Source organism: Schistocerca americana, chromosome 7, assembly GCF_021461395.2.
Source record: "Schistocerca americana isolate TAMUIC-IGC-003095 chromosome 7, iqSchAmer2.1, whole genome shotgun sequence".
NCBI lineage: Eukaryota > Metazoa > Arthropoda > Insecta > Orthoptera > Acrididae > Schistocerca > Schistocerca americana.
Genome location: NC_060125.1, coordinates 597,546,566 through 597,556,346, shown reverse-complemented (window position 1 = coordinate 597,556,346; position 9,781 = coordinate 597,546,566).

Here is a 9,781-nt window from a genome sequence, read left to right as displayed (position 1 = left end):
CTGGTATAACTTATTGGCATAAAGTTAATTGTAAAATCAATACCCAACCCCTCTGTCCTACTCATCAAATCCATATCTAGGGGTAATCAATACAGTGTGTCTGGATTGTATTAGGTGATACTTGACACAATTTATTCCAGTTTGAAATTCTTGCAGAAATAGTATCCACCTCATTAACTGGCTATACAGCAATCTGCTTTCCATTTTTAAAAAGAAAAAATAGTGTATGGTGCTATATATGATTACTGTACATTCCCAAATTAGAGCCGGCTAGAGTGGCCAAGCAGTTCTAGGCGCTACAGTCTGGAACCGCGCGACCGCTACGGTTGCAGGTTCGAATCCTGCCTCGGGCATGGATGTGTGTGATGTCCTTAGGTTAGTTAGGTTTAAGTAGTTCCAAGTTCTAGGGGACTGATGACCTCAGAAGTTAAGTCCCATAGTGCTCAGAGCCATTTTGAACCAAATTAGAGTTGAAACTTCTGTAAACTCCAAATGATGGATAACAGTTCTTTATTGGTTGCTGTGTAATTTAACTCATATTTGAAGACTCATGCTGGCAAAAGCTGTTGTACTACATGCCCCTTGCTGAGGATCCATCACACTCTCCTTTAAACATTCCACATCCCACTCCATACTCCAAAGCATCCATGGCTAATTTAAATGGTTGATGCAACTTTGTGTGACAAAACATTTTAGCACCATACAGACACAGTGTAATATTATTAAATGTATCAGCAACACTATCATACCTTATCCACCTCAGTCATTGCTTAAGCAAGGACAGAAGTTATGAATCATTCACTGATTGTCTCATTATAAGCCTTCGGTAAAATCAGCCAATCCTAAAAATGAACATAATTGTTCCACACTGTATGGTTCAGGGCACTCTTTTATCAACCAAATCCTTTCTGTCTCAGGTTGTATTCCTTTTACATCCACTGTATGTCCTAAAATTTTTAGCTAATCCACACCAAAATGAGACTCAGCCAGTTTTATTGTGAGTCCCTTTTCAGCAGTCTGCTTAATAATACACAATTTTCCCCCATGTCTTTCATACTAGTTGTAATTTAACTATGTACATATTTAGGTCTTTCACCAAATCATTACCAAAGGCCTTATCTGATGCTCATATAAAAATTATTACATGTATATTTAATCCAAATGAAAGAATCTAAAATTGGGAAGATTTACCCTCAAATGGAAATGCCATATAAGGTCTGGAATCTTCATGCAAAGACACATGCCAGAGCCCCCTGTTAACTGTGTGAAACTAGAGAACAGAGCCTGCTCAAACTTGACAATAATTCTTCTATGTCTACTGGTCTTTCCTTTTCAGTTTCTATACGCTTATTTAATGTTCAGATGTGTAACACCAAGAGTACACCCCTAGCAGGTTTTCTCACATCCAGCAATGGATTCTTATACACATTTTAACTGTGCTCAATAATGCCATTTTCAACCCCCTTTTATGTGTCTCCATGTATGGAAGTACGTAGACCCATTGGAATGGAATAAGGTTTGCTGAAGAACTTCCTGTAATCTTTCATCTTAAACTTAATACACACCCACTAATCTTGTCTGGTTTGTCAGAAAAAAAGTTTTTTGTACTTATGTTAGATATCATACAATTTCCTTTTCTGCTCTTCAGTTAATATACTTGATTCTTGAGACTGGAGCTGTGTATGTTCTATTAGTTCTTCTGTTTCCCTAATAGTATTTTCTATTGTTGTTGTGGTCTTCAGTCTGAAGATTGGTTTGATACAGCTCTCCACGCTACTCTGTCTTGTGCGAGCCTCTTCATCTCCAAATAACTACTGCAACCTACAATTTTCTGCAACTGTAGACACACTTGGGCTACCACTTTGGAGTCTTGCTCAAATAAAATTGCATTATTAAGTGGTATGGTCCAATAGCCAATCTAATCCTAGTAATATAACTAAATTTAAATTCACTATAACCAATAGAGCATGATGAAAAGTAAAATTATTAGTTACTGGAGATACTCTTCTCTGTTCTTTTATGGGCTTCCACCTACTGCCGGTAATGCCTACCACATAAACACCAGCTACTGGTAGTAACTGGTGTATTGGTTATACATATCTATTTCAAATTGTGGACATTAGATCCTGTGTTGTCTATCCACGATATCAAATTTCTTTCCTTACATGGTAAGGTAATATTTGCGCTATGACTTTAACTAAATGGCTCTCTTCCATGGGATTGCCTAAATATTATGACTTTGTGAGATGCCGCTCAGCATATTTCTTGTAACTACCCCAATTACTATTATAATATCTAGGATCAAGCAGTTCAAGTGTTAACTTTTCTTGAGTATCCAGTGACCAATATTTCCTATTAAATTTTTCCTAAAAATCATTTCAGGAAGAGACATCTTCTGTTTGAGCTATCCCCCACTCAGCTGTGTCCCTTTCCATATCAGCTGCATCCCTTTCCCCATGAACAAGAGTGAAATCTTTTCTTTTGGAATCAAAGGAAAGACTTGGAAAAATCCTTAAAAATATGCATGATGAACATCCCCATCTGGCATGAATTTTGGAAATTGTTTGCATAAATTCATCCCTGTTCCCTGATGCAATTCCTTAGCCAGCTCCACCAACAACCTGCTTTAACTCCTCCTTGATTTTTGGAGGTTCCTTCCACATATTCTGAAATTCGCTCTCAGTTCTATACCTCCCAGTCAGGGAAAAAGGTGTTCTGACAGATGATTCAATCTTTTCCTGTGCCTTTGTTCAATCAAGCCACTTACACGCTCCTCCAAATTAGCAAAAGTAATCTCTGGAATCTTGAGTTACCTCAGAATCTTAGTCTTGCTTTAACACATTTAACCTTACTTGTGTGTCTGAGATTTCCTCATGTACTGTCTTAAACTCCAGTTGTGTTAAATCTCTAACCTGCTTTAAGTCATTATACTGTTCTAAACTGCTCACTAACTTTATTTCTTAGCGGGTCATATTACTTCAGAATGCAACTCCTCCATTAAAGTAGACTATGTAGTTTTCAATCTCAAAATCTTATTATTTATCTCTATTTCTTTCTGAGATAAGTCACTGATGCGTTTCTCAAGGTTGGCATTAGTAGTTTGCATTTCAGTAAGAACTTGCTCGACTTTAGTTCCCCGGACTTTAATACTAGAAGTTCACTCTGTCATCCATCAGTAACATTTGTATCAAGCTTAGTACTTAAATCAGCATCTGAGGTACCCGTTTTAGCACATAGCTCAGCACCACGAACTTTAATACTCCCATTATCACCCTTTAGTTCATCACTTTGAGCTTTAATGTTTGCATTAATAGTAAGTAAAAAATCTCCTCATCAAGCGGTGGCAGGAGAACACATGCACAGAAAGTTTAACTTTTAAGAAGCTTTCAGAACCAGTGCCTCCTTCTTCTGGCAGAAGTGTTAAAGGGGGAGGAAAAGGGGTAAAGGAAAAGAACTGGAGAGGTTAAGGAAAAGATGTACAGATCAGAAAAGTCACCCAAAAACCCCACGCCAGGGGAGACTTAACAGACAGGATAAGAAGCAATGACTGATTTTTGGGGATTGTAGTGGTTGAGATTTGGAAACCTGAGAGCTTAAAAGTGGAATACAGGGTAATATGCGAGACAGAGATTACTACTAAAACACTGTACGCAAGTTAATAAGAATGAAACACTAAGTGCATTGTATGTAACAGAGGTGGAAGGGGGACGGTGAAAAATAGGTGGTCAAAAAGTGAAAGCTGTAGAAAACTAAACTGTAGTGAAGAAAGGGATAGTTACTGTGAAGAAATGCTGAGACAGAAGAAATTAACATAAATGAAGGCCAGGAGGGTGGCAAGAGCCAAGGATATCTTGTAGAACTAGGTCCCACCTGCAGAGCTCTAAGGAACTGGTGTCTGGAGGAAGAATTCCAGTTGCTGGGTGTGGTGAAGCAGGCACCGACATCATGTTGTAGAGCATGCTCAGCAATGGGATATTGTGTGTGTTGCTGGTATACACCCTCTGTTTATGCTCATTCATCTGATAGATAGTTGAATGGTGATCATGCTGATGTAAAAGGCCGAACACTGTTCAAATAATGACATGTGTCATTTCACAGGTAGCTCTCCCTCTGATACTATATTATTAGTACTTAGATCGACACTTAATTGTGTATTAATAATATCTAGCTGAGTATTTATATGGGCACTTAACTGCGCACTCAGACTTTTTAAACAACTCCTGCTCACCTCCTTGTCTATTGGGACTACCAGCGTATAACAACAACAACAAGAATATAGTTAGCCTATATTTAACCACAGTCAACCACTAAATGTACTAATAGGCATGCACTTTTGTCAAACAAAACCAGTACTTTGAGTTTTCAAACCACTCATTGTTACCCCAAAAGACACCAACACAACCATCTACTAAGAATACCCAGTTTGAACTAACTACATCTCACCAAATCACTTGCATATATCTCAGAGTCATGGTGGTGACGCTTAGCTGAAGCAGTGTAAAATGTGAACTGTGGTGTGTAAAAAGTGAACTGCGGCACTGGAGGTGGGTGCAAGGCTCCAGCTGCAGATGCTGTAGACTGAGGACTCTGAGACAGAACTGCTGTCAGCCCCAAGTAGCCAAAGTACAGCTGATACAATTGAAGCCCTTGACCACTGGAGTCAATGATCTTCTGACTTGTTGGCTTTTAAAACTCTTATTTGACATAATAATTGTTGAGGAGTTTAATAATGGGTCTTTAACAGATTAATTTTTCATGAGTTCGTAGCTGCCATAAGTGTAATGGCTTGTGCAGCGCCGTAATTGTGACTGTTGACCTAGTTACTAAGAACAAACACAATGTTCTCATGACTTTCTTCTTAATCCCAATTAATTGCATTTATATCATTCAAATATCACTGTTTTGTTAGAATATGGGTATCATTGGTCCTGTTACAAACAGCACCAGAATGAAATGTTCTGTGTTGTGTGCCAGTGAGCTAAGCAAAGACCGTATATATTGTATCTCGTAAATAAATTAGAAACATTTCAGTTGCAGATCATTTACAGATTTATATGGAAAATGTTTATCTGTACAAATTTATCAATCCTCTTTCAATTTTAGTTAAAGAATGTTTACTTCATTTATCGTGTTGAATGCTTACTTCATTTATCGTGACATCGTCAGTATTGTCACGATCTTCTAGATTCCATGGCCCTCAGCATATTTCCAAGTCAGGACAGTGCTGACGAGGAGTAACTGCTCAACTAGCAGGTTTCATAAAGCACAGAAAGACTGTCCATCTAAACTCAGGCAAATGCACAAAAGAAAGAAAATCCTGCACACAATATGCAGTTCGAAATTAACTACTTAACTAACACAAAATCAATGGTCGGAGTCATGGCCATCATTCATCGATTAGAGAGACATCACTTTCCAAAAAATGATATGTTACACAACAAACTGTTTCCAACTATTTCAAAAAAATTGTTTACCGTATAACAGCTTTGCTCTAAAAGAGATCTTTTTGATTTGTATTGCACTTTTAAAAAAATTTCATTTGGTAAGTTATTATTACTGCTATTATTATTATTATTATTATTATTATTCATTTATAGTACCTGCCCAGATTTCCATGCATGTCAGAGTGCCACCTCCAGGATGGTTAAGTGTGCCAACCCTATATTAAACCTGCCTGGTGGATTGACGATGGGCATAAGGTTTCCAACCAGCGTGGATGTCGTTTTTAGATGGTTTCCCACATCACACCTGGTGAATACTAGGATGGTAACCAAGTTCTGCCTCAATTACACAATTCACAAAAATTTAGAAAACCTTTCAGTCATCTTCACATACATAACACTACATGCAGACAGTTGGGTACACATATTCCATCCGTGGGGTAACGGGTAGTGACAGGAAGGGCATCCGGCCACCCATTAGGTTAACCATGACAAATCTGTCAATAATCATGCTGACCATATGCAGGACAAAGGCACAAGAAAAGGAAAAAGATTTTTATTATACATCTATGTTCCAACATCATAAATGTTTGGTACATTGTGTGAATACTGAGATATACCCACTGAATAGAGAAAAAGTAACTTTGCAACCTGGCCCAGAGAACCATATGATGCAGACTGGCTGCCATGACATACTCTGTCAAATGGTCTAATTTGGATGTGGTATGAGGGGCATGGAGTCAGCACATGGCTCTCCATGATGTTTTCAGTTTTTCAGGCTTTAGAGCTGCTATTTCTCATTGATATAGTTCCTCAATTGGCCTCACAAGACTTCTAGTTCAATTAAAATACTTTATGATTGACAGAGTGCAGTGGCAGGAAGCAGTGTTGCCAGCAAGCAGCCAGCCAGTCACACTTCAGAAGGTGTGCACATAACCTGCAATGTAGGCAATACAGTGAGCATGTGGTGCTTGAGAATGAATTACAGTTGGCTGATGGCTGACCCCTACAACTCATCTCATGGAAACGTCTTCACAAAGTAATTTTAACTGGTATATAGTGCTCCCTATTCCAGTCCTCTCATAAAAAAGAAGTCCTTGGGAGTAACGGGGATTGAACCTACGACCTTTACATGCTGACCCCTCAGCTGTGGAGGCAGACTTCTCCTTATGTACACACTGTTTAGTTTACCAGATTGCAGCCAGGTAGAAATGTCCAAATCAGCTGATATTTTGATGGGTAACCTTCCACAGTTCTCAAGGCACTAAACGCAATGCCCAACTTCTGCTTTGTACAACAACCACTTGTAACACACTACACAAATCCTCAACAGTTATCCATCCTATCAACTTCTGAAAATCTGTTTATATTTGTTCCCTGCACGCGCCTTCACCATCACCATTAATACCATGTTTTTTTACACCACCGTCCCTCATTTGAAGGTATGTTCATTATTGAACTCTTTGAATCAATTGTATTGTGATTAATCATAATTCTGCCTTTAAGGATTAGTCTTATGTGTAGGTTATGAGTGCAGTCATGAGAATTAGAATGTTTTCTTCTTACTTTTGATAAAAGAATTACAATGCTCTCTTCTTATTTTTGATAAAATAACGTTTTTGCATTCTAAGTATGCTGAGTGTGAGAATATTATGTTTTATGGAGAAGTTTTTCTGATAAGGTCCCAATTAATTTCTCTCTGTGTTCATGTATGCATCTATAAAGGTCGTCCTGATGCTTGTGCTCATGTAATACCTACCAATAAGCAGCAATACTGTCATGTCACAGGTATTTCGATTTGTTTCTTCTAACCGTCTTCTAACTGATCATTTATGGAATCAAGTTCATTGTTAATAACAGAAAGAGTAAAGGTTACAAGTCACCATATACTTGTCCACCCTGACAGCTGAGTGGTCAACGTGACGGATTGCCATCCTATGAGCCCAGGTTTGATTCCCGGCTGGGTCAGGGATTTTCTCCTCTCAGGGACTGGGTGTTGTGTTGTCTTCATCATCATTTCATCCCCATCAAGCGCCAGGTCGCCCAATGTGGCGTCAAATGTAATAAGACCTGCACCGAGGTGGCCGGACCTGCCCCGTAAGGGGCCTCCAAACCCTCATTTCCATACCATATAGTTGAGGTGTTGGAACAGTTGAAGAGCACGTAAAGAAGACTGAAAACACTATTACAGATTAGATACATCTACCATCAACTATTCCCACATCTCCTAAACTGTTATTCAGCCACATACTGTAATGGAACTCATTAGTGGCTAATCTTTCACTACATACAGAACTTCTCAATTCACAGAAAGAATCAGATTATTTGACATACATATAATCAGGGTATCTGATACACAAACATTTTTCTGATATCACATAAATTTTGACTTTTGAGTAAACAAGTAGTAAAGTGATATTTTATTAACATTCAAATATAAAAATATACTTTCAAATGAAAGGTCTAATGCAAGTAATGATAGTTTAATTATTTTTCAAATAACATAATTATTTTTCATATTTTCAGTTTATTTCAAAATTGAAATTACATTTGAAGTTACTGATGTAACTATTAATTACAAACTCTCAAAATAACACTGGATAAGAATGGCAATATGCAAGCTCTTTGTTAAGTTAAAGAGTTACTTTGATGTGTAATGTATTTATTCTTCTTGGCAAGTCAGCTGCAAGTTTAAGTTGTAAGTTCACAGAAAATGATTGTACTGTACTATGTGTGTCACATATTTTGTAAAGTCCAGATATGTATCAATACTGAGATTGTGCAGTGTAAAAAGGATGAATATTAAATATTGTGTATGGAAGATAATGTATGTGCAACTAATTGTTTCAATGTATATATTTTAAACCAAAATCTAACCTCCTGCAACTAAAAGAATACTCTTAGATACTGAGCAACAATAAAGACATTGAAATACAATGGATGGAGCCAATTCTTTAAGTAATGAAAATTATTAAGTTAGTTTTTATAACAATCATCATTTTATGAATAATTCAACCTCTGATCAAAATGTGTTTTCTGTTGGAGAACTAATTACACTAAATATCTACTTGCAAGGGTTGTAATAAAAACTATGTGTTGTAGATTTAAATAGAAAAATTTGACTATCCAAACTATGAAATACGCTGGTCCACCCTTATGCTGAACCTACTCTCAACCCCTTCCCACATATCTGCAAGTTCTGTCCAATGTACTTATCCAACAAATCGTTCTTTCATACAGAACCTGTTTAACTAGACTCCCAAACATTTCAAACCTCATGAACTACCTGAATACACCACACTTAATAGGAAAACATCATTAAGATTTTTCTCTATGGCATTCTCATCATCAACAGTCTTAGTGGAGCGAAAGAATTTACCTAGTTAATTGATCTCATAGAAAACAAACAAACAAAGCAGATAGAATATTTTCATCAGAACCAACAGTTCCTCTCACAGTCACTTAACTTGTAAATTTGGTAATGGAAAGTCCTTGGTGTAATATAAATGATGGAAGCAAGAAACATCACAAATCACTACATAACTGAGGCATTCAGTGATCAATATGCACTTAAACAAGACTGTAACTTGCAAAGCTTTCAAACAATGTCCTTCTTCAGGGCTAACAGTTAAATAATAAATATGCACATGCATACACCTGTGCAGCTACTTTGTCCCAGCTGACTATACTGCTCCAGTCTGCAGCTGACCTAGGATGACAGCTGTATCAGGTGCCGTGAACTTTGGGAGAAAGGAAACAGGGAGGGGTTAGGGGCCATTAGAGAAAAAGATCTTGGTCCATTCTTATACCATTCCTATTCTCAAACTCTTGTCACATGGGTGAAACCTCTGTGGATGACCCCAGTGTAAGACCTGTCTTACGCACCCACCCAGTTCACCATGTTTCAGACCATCATAGTCATATTCTAACCCAATGGGGCAGAGACACCTAGGAAAACAGTATAGGCATATAGCACCTTTCCTGTAACTTTTACACAGTATTTAATGTGGGCATGGCCACCAATCAACTGTCCACACAAATGTATGAGCAAATCCAAATACATAACAGAAATCTATCAGGTTGTTTTTATGTTGGAAGAGTACAATAGTCCACGCTTAACTCTCTATTTATACAAAGACAAATTATGAACACAAAACGTTATGTGCATTCCTAGGTTCAGCAAAAAATATTTGGTAGAATGACACAGCTGCATATGCTGCAAAAATTTGGTTTTGAAATGAGCATATTTCTTACATTTCTTAACACGAATACAACAAAATAAAGTTTTCAAACATGTTTAGTTTTGAATATGATCAGCAGTTCAAAACTTGAGCCATTTG